This window comes from Pseudophryne corroboree, chromosome 6, assembly GCF_028390025.1.
Source record: "Pseudophryne corroboree isolate aPseCor3 chromosome 6, aPseCor3.hap2, whole genome shotgun sequence".
Taxonomy (NCBI): domain Eukaryota; kingdom Metazoa; phylum Chordata; class Amphibia; order Anura; family Myobatrachidae; genus Pseudophryne; species Pseudophryne corroboree.
In genome coordinates, this window is record NC_086449.1 from 824,291,243 (window position 1) to 824,306,637 (window position 15,395).

General features: G+C 50.5%; 1 protein-coding gene across 3 annotated transcripts in view; it reads right to left on the bottom strand.

Moving 5' to 3' along the window:
• RAD52 (RAD52 homolog, DNA repair protein) overlaps window positions 1-7,987 on the bottom strand; it is a 63,250-nt gene extending 55,263 nt beyond the window's left edge. The window contains exon 1 of one of the 3 annotated variants that reach the window (XM_063929238.1): window positions 7,834-7,987. The gene's annotated coding sequence lies outside the window, so the exon portion shown is untranslated. The remainder of the gene's footprint in view (window positions 1-7,833) is intronic. The other 2 variants (XM_063929237.1, XM_063929240.1) reach the window with 2 other exon arrangements.
• Window positions 7,988-15,395: the final 7,408 nt, after the last annotated feature.

Here is a 15,395-nt window from a genome sequence, read left to right on the forward strand (position 1 = left end):
TCTATCAGTTGGTTCTTTGAGGGTGGCCGTATCAGGAGACGGTAACGCTACTTGTTTAGATAAACGTGTAAGCGCTTTATCTACCCTAGGGGGTGTTTCCCAACGCGCCCTAACCTCTGGCGGGAAAGGGTATAGTGCCAATAATTTATTAGAAATTAGCAGTTTTTTGTCGGGGGAAACCCACGCTTTATCACACACCTCATTTAATTCATCTGACTCAGGAAAAACTATTGGTAGTTTTTTCACATCCCACATAATACCCTTCTTTGTGGTACTTGTAGTGTCAGAAATGTTCAATGCCTCCTTCATTGCCGTGATCATGTAACGTGTGGCCCTACTGGACATTACGTTTGTCTCCTCACCGTCGACACTAGACTCAGTATCTGTGTCTGGGTCTGTGTCGACCCACTGAGGTAACGGGAGTTTTAGGGCCCCTGACGGTGTCTGAGACGCCTGGACAGGCACTAATTGATTTGCCGGCTGTCTCATGTCGTCAACAGTTTTTTGCAAAGTGCTGACATTGTCACGTAATTCTTTAAATACGATCATCCAGTCAGGTGTCGACTCCCTAGGGGGTGACATCACTAACCCAGGCAATTGCTCCGCCTCCACATCATTTTCCTCCTCATACATGTCGACACACACGTACCGACACACAGCACACACACCGGGAATGCTCTGATAGAGGACAGGACCCCACCAGCCCTTTGGAGAGACAGAGGGAGAGTTTGCCAGCACACACCAAGCGCTATATATATATATATATATATATATATATATATATATATATATATATATATATATATAGGGATAACTTTATATAAGTGTTACTCCCTTTTATAGCTGCTGTTTTTATTATTAGTTGCCAATAGTGCCCCCCCTTCTCTTTTTTACCCTGATTCTGTAGCAGGTCTGCAGGGGAGAGTCAGGGAGCCGTCCTTCCAGCGAAGCTGTGAGGGAAAATGGCGCTTGTGTGCTGAGGAGATAGGCTCCGCCCCTTCACGACATCCTTATCTCCCGCTCTTTTCTGGAAAACTGGCAGGGGTTAAATACATCCATATAGCCCAGGAGCTATATGTGATGTATTTCTTTTTGCCAACCTAAGGTATATCTGTTATATTGCGTCTCAGGGCGCTCCCCCCCCCAGCGCCCTGCACCCTCAGTGACCGGAGTGTGAAGTGTGCTGAGAGCAATGGCGCACAGCTGCAGTGCTGTGCGCTACCTTAGTTGAAGACAGGACCGTCTTCTGCCGCCGATTTCACCGGACCTCTTCGCTCTTCTGGCTCTGTAAGGGGGCCGGCGGCGCGGCTCCGGGACCCATCCAGGCTGAACCTGTGATCGTCCCTCTGGAGCTAATGTCCAGTAGCCTAAGAAACCCAATCCACTCTGCACGCAGGTGAGTTCGTTTCTTCTCCCCTTAGTCCCACGATGCAGTGAGCCTGTTGCCAGCAGGACTCACTGAAAATAAAAAACCTAAAATAAACTTTTATTCTAAGCAGCTCAGGAGAGCCACCTAGCCTGCACCCTTCTCGTTCGGGCACAAAAATCTAACTGAGGCTTGGAGGAGGGTCATAGGGGGAGGAGCCTGTGCACACCACCTGATCCTAAAGCTTTTATTCTTGTGCCCTGTCTCCTGCGGAGCCGCTATTCCCCATGGTCCTTACGGAGTCCCAGCATCCACTAGGACGTCAGAGAAAAACACGTTAAAAACTCATGTCGACCGTGTGAACTGTCGCCATAGAACACGTCAACCTTCCATCCCTGTCGACCTTCAGTGGTCGACTCAAACATTGTCGACCTAGATGGTGCCGACTTGATGAACCACATCCCATCTACAGTATATCAACAGGGACTGCTGCCAGTGACGGCTTAGATTGTGAGCTTATGTGGCTCAGATCTCCGTCACACACGTGCGAGAAAACCCCACATCTGGAATCTCTGAAGCCAGTGCTGATATTAACATAAAAAATAAGATTTTACTTACCGATAAATCTATTTCTCGTAGTCCGTAGTGGATGCTGGGGACTCCGTCAGGACCATGGGGGATAGCGGCTCCGCAGGAGACAGGGCACAAAAGTAAAAGCTTTAGGATCAGGTGGTGTGCACTGGCTCCTCCCCCTATGACCCTCCTCCAAGCCTCAGTTAGGATACTGTGCCCGGACGAGCGTACACAATAAGGAAGGATTTTGAATCCCGGGTAAGACTCATACCAGCCACACCAATCACACTGTACAACCTGTGATCTGAACCCAGTTAACAGCATGATAACAGCGGAGCCTCTGAAAAGATGGCTCACAACAATAATAACCCGATTTTTGTACCAATAACTATGTACAAGTATTGCAGACAATCCGCACTTGGGATGGGCGCCCAGCATCCACTACGGACTACGAGAAATAGATTTATCGGTAAGTAAAATCTTATTTTCTCTAACGTCCTAGTGGATGCTGGGGACTCCGTCAGGACCATGGGGATTATACCAAAGCTCCCAAACGGGCGGGAGAGTGCGGATGACTCTGCAGCACCGAATGAGAGAACTCCAGGTCCTCTTTAGCAAGGGTATCAAATTTGTAGAATTTTACAAACGTGTTCTCCCCCCGACCACGTAGCTGCTCGGCAGAGTTGTAATGCCGAGACCCCTCGGGCAGCCGCCCAGGATGAGCCCACCTTCCTTGTGGAATGGGCATTTACATATTTTGGCTGTGGCAGGCCTGCCACAGAATGTGCAAGCTGAATTGTACTACACATCCAACTAGCAATCGTCTGCTTAGAAACAAGAGCACCCAGTTTGTTGGGTGCATACAGGATAACAGCAAGTCAGTTTTCCTGACTCCAGCCGTCCTGGAAACCGATATTTTCAGGGCCCTGACAACATCTAGCAACTTGGAGTCCTCCAAGTCCCTAGTAGCCGCAGGTACCACAATAAGCTGGTTCAGGTGAAACGCTGACACCACCTTAGGGAGAAACTGGGGACGAGTCCGCAGCTCTGCCCTGTCCGAATGGACAATCAGATATGGGCTTTTGTGAGACAAAGCCGCCAATTCTGACACTCGCCTGGCCGAGGCCAGGGCCAACATCATGGTCACTTTCCATGTGAGATATTTCAAATCCACAGATTTGAGCGGTTTAAACCAATGTGATTTGAGGAATCCCAGAACTACGTTGAGATCCCACAGTGCCACTGGAGGCACAAAAGGGGGTTGTATATGCAGTACTCCCTTGACAAACTTCTGGACTTCAGGAACTGAAGCCAATTCTTTCTGGAAGAAAATCGACAGGGCCGAAATTTGAACCTTAATGGACCCCAATCTGAGGCCCATAGACACTCCTGTTTGCAGGAAATGCAGGAATCGACCGAGTTGAAATTTCTTCGTGGAGCCTTCCTGGCCTCACACCACGCAACATATTTTCGCCACATGTGGTGATAATGTTGTGCGGTCACGTCCTTCCTGGCTTTGACCAGGGTAGGAATGACCTCTTCCGGAATGCCTTTTTCCCTTAGGATCCGGCGTTCAACCGCCATGCCGTCAAACGCAGCCGCGGTAAGTCTTGGAACAGACATGGTACGTGCTGAAGCAAGTCCCTTCTTAGCGGCAGAGGTCATGAGTTCTCTGTGAGTATCTCTTGAAGTTCCGGGTACCAAGTCCTTCTTGGCCAATCCGGAGCCACGAGTATAGTTCTTACTCCTCTACGTCTTATAATTCTCAATACCTTGGGTATGAGAAGCAGAGGAGGGAACACATACACCGACTGGTACGCCCACGGTGTTACCAGAACGTCCACAGCTATTGCCTGAAAGTCTCTTGACCTGGCGCAATACCTGTCCAGTTTTTTGTTCAGGCGGGACGCCATCATGTACACCTTTGGTCTTTCCCAACGGTTCACAATCATGTGGAAAACTTCCCGATGAAGTCCCCACTCTCCCGGGTGGAGGTCGTGCCTGCTGAGGAAGTCTGCTTCCCAGTTGTCCACTCCCGGAATGAACACTGCTGACAGTGCTATCACATGATTTTCCGCCCAGCGAAGAATCCTTGCAGTTTTTGCCATTGCCCTCCTGCTTCTTGTGCCGCCCAGTCTGTTTACGTGGGCGACTGCCGTGATGTTGTCCCACTGGATCAATACCGGCTGACCTTGAAGCAGAGGTCTTGCTAAGCTTAGAGCATTATAAATTGCCCTTAGCTCCAGTATATTTATGTGGAGAAAATTCTCCAGACTTAATCACACTCCCTGGAAATTTTTTCCCTGTGTGACTGCTCCCCAGCCTCTCAGGCTGGCCTCCGTGGTCACCAGCATCCAATCCTGAATGCCGAATCTGCGTCCCTCTAGAAGATGAGCACTCTGTAACCACCACAGGAGAGACACCCTTGTCCTTGGAGATAGGGTTATCCGCTGATGCATCTGAAGATGCGATCCGGACCATTTGTCCAGCAGATCCCACTGAAAAGTTCTTGCGTGGAATCTGCCGAATGGAATCGCTTCGTAATAAGCCACCATTTTTCCCAGGACTCTTGTGCAATGATGCACTGACACTTTTCCTGGTTTTAGGAGGTTCCTGACTAGCTCGGATAACTCCCTGGCTTTCTCCTCCGGGAGAAACACCTTTTTCTGGACTGTGTCCAGTCCCTAGGAACAGCAGACGTGTCGCCGGAAACAACTGCGGTTTTGGAATATTTAGAATCCACCCGTGCTGTCGTAGAACTACTTGAGATAGTGCTACTCCGACCTCCAACTGTTCTCTGGACCTTGCTCTTATCAGGAGGTCGTCCATTTTCTTCGAAGAAGAATCATCATTTCGGGCATTACCTTGGTAAAGACCCGGAGTGCCGTGGACAATCCAAACGGCAGCGTCTGAAACTGATAGTGACAGTTCTGTACCACGAACCTGAGATACCCTTGGTGAGAAGGGCAAATTGGGACATGGAGGTAAGCATCCCTGATGTCCCGGGACACCATATAGTCCCCTTCTTCCTGGTTCGCTATCACTGCTCTGAGTGACTCCATCTTGATTTGAACCTTTGTAAGTGTTCAAATATTTCAGATTTAGAATAGGTCTCACCGAGCCTTCTGGTTTCAGTACCACAATATAGTGTGGAATAATACCCCTTTCCTTGTTGTAGGAGGGGTACTTTGATTATCACCTGCTGGGAATACAGCTTGTGAATTGTTTCCAATACTGCCTCCCTGTCGGAGGGAGACGTTGGTAAAGCAGACTTCAGGAACCTGCGAGGGGAAACGTCTCGACTTTCCAATCTGTACCCCTGGGATACTACTTGTAGGATCCAGGGGTCCTGTACGGCCCCAGCGTCATGCTGAGAACTTGGCAGAAGCGGTGGAAGGCTTCTGTTCCTGGGAATGGGCTGCCTTCTGCAGTCTTCTTCCCTTTCCTCTATCCCTGGGCAGATATGCTTATGGGGACGAAAGGACTGAGGCTGAAAAGACGGTGTCTTTTTCTGCATAGATGTGACTTAGGGTAAAAACGGTGGATTTCCCAGCAGTTGCCGTGGCCACCAGGTCCGATGGACCGACCCCCAAATAACTCCTCCCCTTTATACGGCAATACATCTTTGTGCCGTTTGGAATCTGCATCACCTGACCACTGTCGTGTCCATAAACATCTTTTGGCAGATATGGACATCGCACTTACTCTTGATGCCAGAGTGCAAATATCCCTCTGTGCATCTCGCATATATAGAAATGCATTCTTTAAATGCTCTATAGTAAATAAAATACTGTCCCTGTCAAGGGTATCAATATTTTCAGTCAGGGAATCCGACCAAGCCACCCCCGCGCTGCACATCCAGGCTGAGGCGATCGCTGGTCGCAGTATAACACCAGTATGTGTGTATATACTTTTTAGGATATTTTCCAGCCTCCTATCAGCTGGCTCCTTGAGGGCGGCCGTGTCTGGAGACGGTACCGCCACTTGTTTTGATAAGCGTGTGAGCGCCTTATCCACCCTAAGGGGTGTTTCCCAACGCGCCCTAACTTCTGGCGGGAAAGGGTATACCGCCAATAATTTTCTATCGGGGGAACCCCGCGCCTCATCACACACTTCATTTAATTTATCTGATTCAGGAAAAACTATAGGTAGTTTTTCCACACCCCACATAATACCCTTTTTTGTGGTACTTGTAGTATCAGAAATATGTAACACCTCCTTCATTGCCCTTAACAAGTAACGTGTGGCCCTAAAGGAAAATAAGTTTGTTTCTTCACCGTCGACACTTGAGTCAGTGTCCGTGTCTGTGTCGACCGACTGAGGTAAAATGGGCATTATAACGTCCCTGACGGTGTTTTAGACGCCTGGACAGATACTAATATGTTTGCCGGCCGTCTCATGTCGTCAACCGACTTGCAGCGTGTTGACATTATCACGTAATTCCTTAAATAAGCCATCTATTCCGGTGTCGACTCCCTAGAGAGTGACATCACCATTACAGGCAATTTGCTCCGCCTCCCAACATCGTCCTTATACATGTCGACACACACGTACCGACACACAGCACACACACAGGGAATGCTCTGATAGAGGACAGGACCTACTAGCCCTTTGGGGAGACAGAGGGAGAGTTTGCCAGCACACACCAAAAACGCTATAATTATACAGGGACAACCTTTATATAAGTGCTTTTCCCTTATAGCATTTTAATATATGTAGTCATATCGCCAAATCAGTGCCCCCCCTCTCTGTTTTAACCCTGTTTCTGTAGTGCAGTGCAGGGGAGAGCCTGGGAGCCTTCCCACCAGCATTTCTGTGAGGGAAAATGGCGCTGTGTGCTGAGGAGAATAGGCCCCGCCCCCTTTTCGGCGGGCTTCTTCTCCCGTTTTTCTGAGACCTGGCAGGGGTTAAATACATCCATATAGCCCCCAGGGGCTATATGTGATGTATTTTTAGCCAGAATAAGGTACTATCATTGCTGCCCAGGGCGCCCCCCCCCAGCGCCCTGCACCCTCAGTGACCGCTGCTATGAAGTGTGCTGACAACAATGGCGCACAGCTGCAGTGCTGTGCGCTACCTTATGAAGACTGAAAAGTCTTCTGCCGCCGGTTTCTGGACCTCTTCACTTTTCGGCATCTGCAAGGGGGTCGGCGGCGCGGCTCCGGGACGAACCCCAGGGTGAGACCTGTGTTCCGACTCCCTCTGGAGCTAATGGTGTCCAGTAGCCTAAGAAGCCAATCCATCCTGCACGCAGGTGAGTTCACTTCTCTCCCCTAAGTCCCTCGATGCAGTGAGCCTGTTGCCAGCAGGACTCACTGAAAATAAAAAACCTAACAAAACTTTTACTCTAAGCAGCTCTTTAGGAGAGCCACCTAGATTGCACCCTTCTTGGCCGGGCACAAAAATCTAACTGAGGCTTGGAGGAGGGTCATAGGGGGAGGAGCCAGTGCACACCACCTGATCCTAAAGCTTTTACTTTTGTGCCCTGTCTCCTGCGGAGCCGCTATCCCCCATGGTCCTGACGGAGTCCCCAGCATCCACTAGGACGTTAGAGAAATAAAGAGAAACAGTATATATGCTTATACCATATTATATATACTGTACATACAGATAGAAGAGCCATAAGTGACCTTACAGAGAGGGTGGCACTGCACAGCAGTTCTGCCACATGCATTTACACAGGGGGTAAGGGTGTGGCACGGGGGGGGGAGGGGCAGGGCACCCTGCAATGCTACATGGCACAGCTTGCAGTACACTATAGGGAATAGGCTGGGACTATATACATAGACATGAATGGAGCACACTGACAGAACCGCGTCCCCGAGCTGCACCATGAGGACTGAGGGAGGGGCTCTGTATATAACATAGACATATAACGGCGATGCAGCCCCCACCCGGTCCCCGCCGCCTCCGAGATCCGTTACCCCGGTGACTGTGTCTGCTTCCACCCTGGCCCGGCTCTCACTCTGGCTTCCCGTCTCGGTAGGTGCTAGATCCAAGTGGCCTAGGTAGGTGCTAGATCCAAGTGGCCTAAGGGACCTATGATGATGTCACACCCATGTGACCATCCGTCACCATTGGGGGGAGGAGTCATTATCAGCGCCACCCGGCCACTGCTTCTGCTTAGTGCATCAGTCCCTCCCTGCATGAACGCACCTGCATAAAGGTGAGATCATTTAAAGTCCCTTGTGTTAGCTGTGTCTCTGCTTCAGACCCGAGCATATGCCCTGTACACTTCTCGTGTGTGTATATAATCCTTCATTGAACCCATTAGCCAATGAGGATGCGCGGTCGCGGGGCGTGACGGGAGGAAGTGCTGGTACACCCAGAGCAGGGGCTTCACTGGCCGGTAGCGTCTAAGATGCCTTCGCCGGAAGGACCTAGTGCACGTCAGGCAGTGGGCGGTGCTGGGGGCGGAGTCGATAGAAGCGTCGCGTGCGCGTACGCGGGAACTTTGAATAGCAGTGCAGTGCAGTCAGTGGCACAGGACAGAAGGGTCGGGACAGTGCGGCCGCGGTATGGAAGCGCTCCGGCGCTGGTGTATGTGAGCTGTATCCCAGGACAGGACTTGATTAGCACCTTGGTGCCGTCAGGCTGCTGGAGAGTGAGATGTAATGCTTTTTTTGTTTGACTGGCGGGTGGCAATCGGACCTATCCCAGGGTTATCTTATCTTGGCCGGGTGTTATGGATGGGAGCTGCTCGGTGTGCCCTGTGAGTGTGTTAAAGCATCCCCCAATGCCTGAACTGAATGGGTTAATGACCCCCCCCCCCCCCCAATCATGCCTGCACTGCGTGTGTTAATGACCCCCCCCCTCATGCCCTCACCGAATGTGTTAATGGACCCCCTTCCCCCCTCACTGAGTGGGTTAATGGACCCCCTTCCCCCCTCACTGAGTGGGTTAATGGACCCCCTTCCCCCCTCACTGAGTGGGTTAATGGACCCCCTTCCCCCCTCACTGAGTGGGTTAATGGACCCCCTTCCCCCCTCACTGAGTGGGTTAATGGACCCCCTTCCCCCCTCACTGAGTGGGTTAATGGACCCCCTTCCCCCCTCACTGAGTGGGTTAATGGACCCCCTTCCCCCCTCACTGAGTGGGTTAATGGACCCCCTTCCCCCCTCACTGAGTGGGTTAATGGACCCCCCCCCCCCTCATGCCGTCACTGAGTGGGTTAATGGAACCCCCCCCCCCCCATATGCCGTCACTGAGTGGGTTAATGGAACCCCCGTCATGCCGTCACTGAGTGGGTTAATGGAACCCCCGTCATGCCGTCACTGAGTGGGTTAATGGAACCCCCGTCATGCCGTCACTGAGTGGGTTAATGGACCCCCCCCCCGTCATGCCGTCACTGAGTGGCTTAATGGACCCCCCCCTCATGCCGTCACTGAGTGGCTTAATGGACCCCCCCCTCATGCCGTCACTGAGTGGCTTAATGGACCCCCCCCCCCCCCTCATGCCGTCACTGAGTGCCTTAATGGACCCCCCCCCTCATGCCGTCACTGAGTGGGATAATGGACCCCCCCCCCCATGCCGTCACTGAGTGGGATAATGGACCCCCCCCCATGCCGTCACTGAGTGGGTTAATGGACCCCCCCCCCATGCCGTCACTGAGTGGGTTAATGGACCCCCCCCCCATGCCGTCACTGAGTGGGTTAATGGACCCCCCCCTCATGCCGTCGCTGAGTGGGTTAATGGACCCCCCCCCCTCATGCCGTCACTGAGTGGGTTAATGGACCCCCCCCCCCCTCATGCCCTCACTGAGTGGGTTAATGGACCCCCCCCCCCCCTCATGCCCTCACTGAGTGGGTTAATGGACCCCCCCCCCCTCATGCCCTCACTGAGTGGGTTAATGGACCCCCCTCATGCCCTCACTGAGTGGGTTAATGGACCCCCCCCTCATGCCCTCACTGAGTGGGTTAATGGACCCCCCCCCTCATGCCCTCACTGAGTGGGTTAATGGACCCCCCCCCCTCATGCCCTCACTGAGTGGGTTAATGGACCCCCCCCCTCATGCCCTCACTGAGTGGGTTAATGGACCCCCCCCCCCTCATGCCCTCACTGAGTGGGTTAATGGACCCCCCCCCCCTCATGCCCTCACTGAGTGGGTTAATGGACCCCCCCCCCCCCTCATGCCCTCACTGAGTGGGTTAATGGACCCCCCCCCTCATGCCGTCACTGAGTGGGTTAATGGACCCCCCCCCCCCCCCTCATGCCGTCACTGAGTGGGTTAATGGACTCTTCCCCCCCCCTTTTGCCGTCACTGAGTGGGTTAATGGACTCTTTCTTCCCCCCCCCCCCCCCCCCCCCTCATGCCGTCACTGAGTGGGTTAATGGACCCCCCCCCTCATGCCCTCACTGAGTGGGTTAATGGACCCCCCCCCCTCATGCCCTCACTGAGTGGGTTAATGGACCCCCCCCCTCATGCCCTCACTGAGTGGGTTAATGGACCCCCCCCCCTCATGCCCTCACTGAGTGGGTTAATGGACCCCCCCCCTCATGCCCTCACTGAGTGGGTTAATGGACCCCCCCCCCCTCATGCCGTCACTGAGTGGGTTAATGGACTCTTCCCCCCCCCTTTTGCCGTCACTGAGTGGGTTAATGGACTCTTTCTCCCCCCCCCCCCCCCCCTCATGCCGTCACTGAGTGGGTTAATGGACCCCCCCCCCCTCATGCCCTCACTGAGTGGGTTAATGGACCCCCCCCCTCATGCCCTCACTGAGTGGGTTAATGGACTCCCCCCCCCCCCCCCCCGCCCCCTCATGCCGTCACTGAGTGGGTTAATGGACCCCCCCCTGTCAAAGTCAGAAAAATGTCTCTATGCACGTTGCCATATTTGCACCGCACACTGGTCCGTGCTGCGCATGCGTACGCTCTCCCGTGAAGGCGCATACCCGCAATAGCGTGCACTCGCAGGCGCGGTATGCGTATTTACGGTAGAGTTTATGTAGTCGTAGCGTGCGACTCATTCGTTACATATTTTCACAATTAATGTAGTTTATAGATCATGGTCCCTTTGATAGTTTCTGAAAGTTTGGTTAATATAGAAGGTCCCTGAGCTAAGGAATCCCTCTTTGTATCGTACGAAGGGTCTAACAGGAATCATACAGCAGTGTTTGGTACCCATCGGAAGAGTATTTAATTAGCAATATTCCGGTGTTGGTTTGGAGCGTATTAATCGCTCGTGCGAATAGTTATGGACATAAGAAGTTTATGTCCATTTCTACTATTTACTCATACTCAGGTATGCGGCGGGAAACCTAGTTCCCCACCCACCTGAGCTGTTTGAAATCGTCACAGCCCACCTGTATGAATCAACCTATGACCTTTTGTTATGATGCAGGGCCGAATTCCGACGTCCAATGGACAATGGGATTGTAGGGACTGTAGGATTGCATTGTGTGTGGGGCATAAATAGGCAGGCCGACCACATCCAGCTCACTCTTCAACGGTTCTCATTGCTGAAAATCGGGTGCTGGATGTCCAGGCGCATGCGATCGTTTACCCTTGTGTGCGTAAGTTTCTCTCCGTTATCATTGTCTTTCTGTGAGCCAATTTCTCTCATCTCTCTCCGTCTCTCTCTCTCTCTTTCCCTTCTCTCTCTCTCTCGTATCTCCCCTAGACTAGTATTGTATTGTATTAGATAGTATTGTTTAGTTCTGTGGTTAGGAAGTCTCTGTTATATTGTAGTGTATCATTTGTACTGTTATCCCCTTTTTACAAGTATACTAGATATAATACAGTTAATAGGCTTTGGAACCTAAACCAGTATCTGTGTATTTTCTATAGTGTTAAGTGTTCACTTGAGCGTCGGTGACGCTCAAGCAGCTTTGTAGTTAGTCAGGTTACACAAGGTTGCACTTACACCCTGTATTCACATTAAGGTATTCTGTGTATTTCTTTGGTATAAGGTTTAGACATAAAGGTATAGCGTTGTGAGCGTCTGCGCCGCTGGTGATCTCCTCGTGGTCTCGAGCGTCCGCTACGCCATAGCGAATCATTACTCTAGTCATAGCCAATAACGTGTCCTGTGATCGCTGGGCCGTGAGCGAACGTGACGCTTGAGCGTCTCGCCTACGGCTGAGCGATCGTTACGCAACTAGCGTACCATTACGGTACTTCTTAAGTAAACAGCGTACAGTGTTCTTAGCTTCATAAAGGGTTGTTTATACGACAAGGGAATTTAGCATTGTCAATTGGGGACTCGTCCTATCCTTCTCATATCTGCACTAGGTAGATCAGCAGACATTATCCATCAGCAAAGGGCGGGATCATATTCCTTGCAGTGCTGATTGGATAAGCGTCTGCTTCGCTTAGATAAAGAGTGCTGAAGGAATCCGGGAACCGGAAGTAAGAACAAAACGCTTGTGTCTTTTAAAACTGTTTTATTTCTCTTCTGTCTTGCGTATACACGCACACATACATTTATCTGCATTTCTTTTTCAAATTTCGTATATCACTATTCCTGTTTGCCAAGTTTTATAGTTGATAGAAAGTGCAAAAAGAGATTTGCTGTTATTCCATAGTAGAGGTAATAGTTAAAGTATAGACCAACACACGGCTTGTCTGGGAGATAAGACAGTCAGTGTGGTGTGCGGTAGATGATCAGGGATCATCTACAGTGATAAAGGTAGAAATTGTGTTACAGTGGATCTTTGTTTTGCGTACACGTGTCCCTAACAAAAGACTTGCGTACGCAATCCAAACGGCAGACGCACGCAGCGTACATTACGCAACGTAGCGTCTGGTTACGCCCACGTAGCTCAAGCCACGAAAAGTTGAATTAGCGCAAAGCGATAATTAGCGCAAAGGCGGTAAATAATGCGACGCGGTAAATAACGCAAATCTATTTTTGGAAAATCTGAAATTTAGTTTTTAACAGATCCTGCTCCTAATTGGTTACACTGTTGGACTGAAGACAATTTCTGCGCAGAAATAGATATAGAAACAAAAGTGTACATGTGTTGAGTGAGTGTGGTTTTGTATACAAAAGTTTATATAACTTTAAGGTGGAACCAAAAGGAAAGTCGGGTACTCGTCAAGGGACACACGTGTAAGTGACATATACGGTGGCTAGGGAGGCATCCCTGGTTAAATAATATTTGAGCATTAGAGTATAGCGGACCATAAGGTAACAGACCAGGAGGTCATTAACAGAAGGTAACAAGACCAGGAGGTCGTAAGGTACTAAAGAGGTCCGCTATAAAAGTCCAGTGGCACAACGCCTGGGGTGTTGGTGCAGAACCCATATAGGCCATAAGCTCTTGCTGAAGGAATCGCGGCCGGAAACATCGATTCCATTGATCTTTCAGTACATGACAAGTAGTGCTTATGTACTGAACGATTGGACCACACGTAATTGTGTGCAGTAGTTAGTAATCTGACCTAATACCATTAGAGTAAAGTGGTCACAAACGCTATCTGTACATTCTGACGTGATTTGTGTAATTTTTTATTTTTGGAAGGGAAGTTCGCTGGTCACTCAGGAACTATCTAACAACCCCACCTTTACTGGAAAGAGTAAGTGTCCTGCGGGTAACCCTCATATGTTCCAGTAAACTGAAGGTTCCATAGGGGCCCTGTATCGAGTACGCCAGCACCATATCGGTGTGATCAGGTCGTATTGGTCGAGGTGGGCGAGTGAGTGGGGTACTCGGTAAACCGCCACCGCCGGCCTACTGTGGAGTAAATAAGAATTTACTTACCGATAATTCTATTTCTCGGAGTCCGTAGTGGATGCTGGGGTTCCTGAAAGGACCATGGGGAACAGCGGCTCCGCAGGAGACAGGGCACAAAAAGTAAAGCTTTAGGATCAGGTGGTGTGCACTGGCTCCTCCCCCTATGACCCTCCTCCAAGCCAGTTAGGTACTGTGCCCGGACGAGCGTACACAATAAGGGAGGAATTTTGAATCCCGGGTAAGACTCATACCAGCCACACCAATCACACCGTACAACTTGTGATCTAAACCCAGTTAACAGTATGATAACAGCGGAGCCTCTGAAAAGATGGCTCACAACAATAATAACCCGATTTTTGTAACTATGTACAAGTATTGCAGATAATCCGCACTTGGGATGGGCGCCCAGCATCCACTACGGACTCCGAGAAATAGAATTATCGGTAAGTAAATTCTTATTTTCTCTATCGTCCTAGTGGATGCTGGGGTTCCTGAAAGGACCATGGGGATTATACCAAAGCTCCCAAACGGGCGGGAGAGTGCGGATGACTCTGCAGCACCGAATGAGAGAACTCCAGGTCCTCTTTTGCCAGGATATCAAATTTGTAGAATTTTACAAACGTGTTCTCCCCTGACCACGTAGCTGCTCGGCAGAGTTGTAATGCCGAGACCTCTCGGGCAGCCGCCCAAGATGAGCCCACCTTCCTTGTGGAATGGGCCTTAACCGATTTAGACTGTGGCAGGCCTGCCTCAGAATGTGCAAGTTGAATTGTGTTACAAATCCAACGAGCAATCGACTGCTTAGAAGCAGGCGCACCCAACTTGTTGGGTGCATACAGTATAAACAGCGAGTCAGATTTTCTGACTCCAGCTGTCCTTGAACATATTTTCAGGGCCCTGACAACTTCTAGCAACTTGGAGTCCTCCAAGTCCCTAGTAGGTGCAAGGCACCACAATAAGCTGGTTCAGGTGAAACACTGACACCACCTTAGGGAGAGAACTGGGGACGAGTCCGCAGCTCTGCCCTGTCCGAATGGACAAACAGATATGGGCTTTTTTGAGAAAAAACCACCAATTTGACACTCGCCTGGTCCAGGCCAGGGCCAAGAGCATGGTCACTTTTTATGTGAGATGCTTCAAATCCACATATTTGACTGGTTTTAAACCAATGTGATTTGAGGAATCCCAGAACTACGTTGAGATCCCACAGTGCCACTGGAGGCACAAAAAAGGGGTTTGTATATGCAATACTCCCTTGACAAACTTCTGGACTTCAGGAACTGAAGCCAATTCTTTCTGGAAGAAAATTTACAGGGCCGAATTTGAACCTTAATGGACCCCAATTTGAGGCCCATAGACACTCCTGTTTGCAGGAAATGCAGGAAACGACCGAGTTGAAATTTCTTTGTGGGGCCTTCCTGGCCTCACACCACGCAACATATTTTCGCCACACGTGGTGATAATGTTGTGCGGTCACCTCCTTTCTGGCTTTGACCAGGGTAGGAATGACCTCTTCCGGAATGCCTTTTTTTCCCTTAGGATACGGCTTTCCATCGCCATGCCGACAAACGCAGCTGCGGTAAGTCTTGGAACAGACATGGTACTTGCTGAAGCAAGTCCCTTCTTAGCGGCAGAGGCCATAAGACCTCTGTAAGCATCTCTTGAAGTTCCGGGTACCAAGTCCTTCTTGGCCAATCCGGAGCCATGAGTATAGTTCTTACTCCTCTACGTCTTATAATTCTCAGCACCTTAGGTATGAGAAGCAGAGGAGGGAACACATA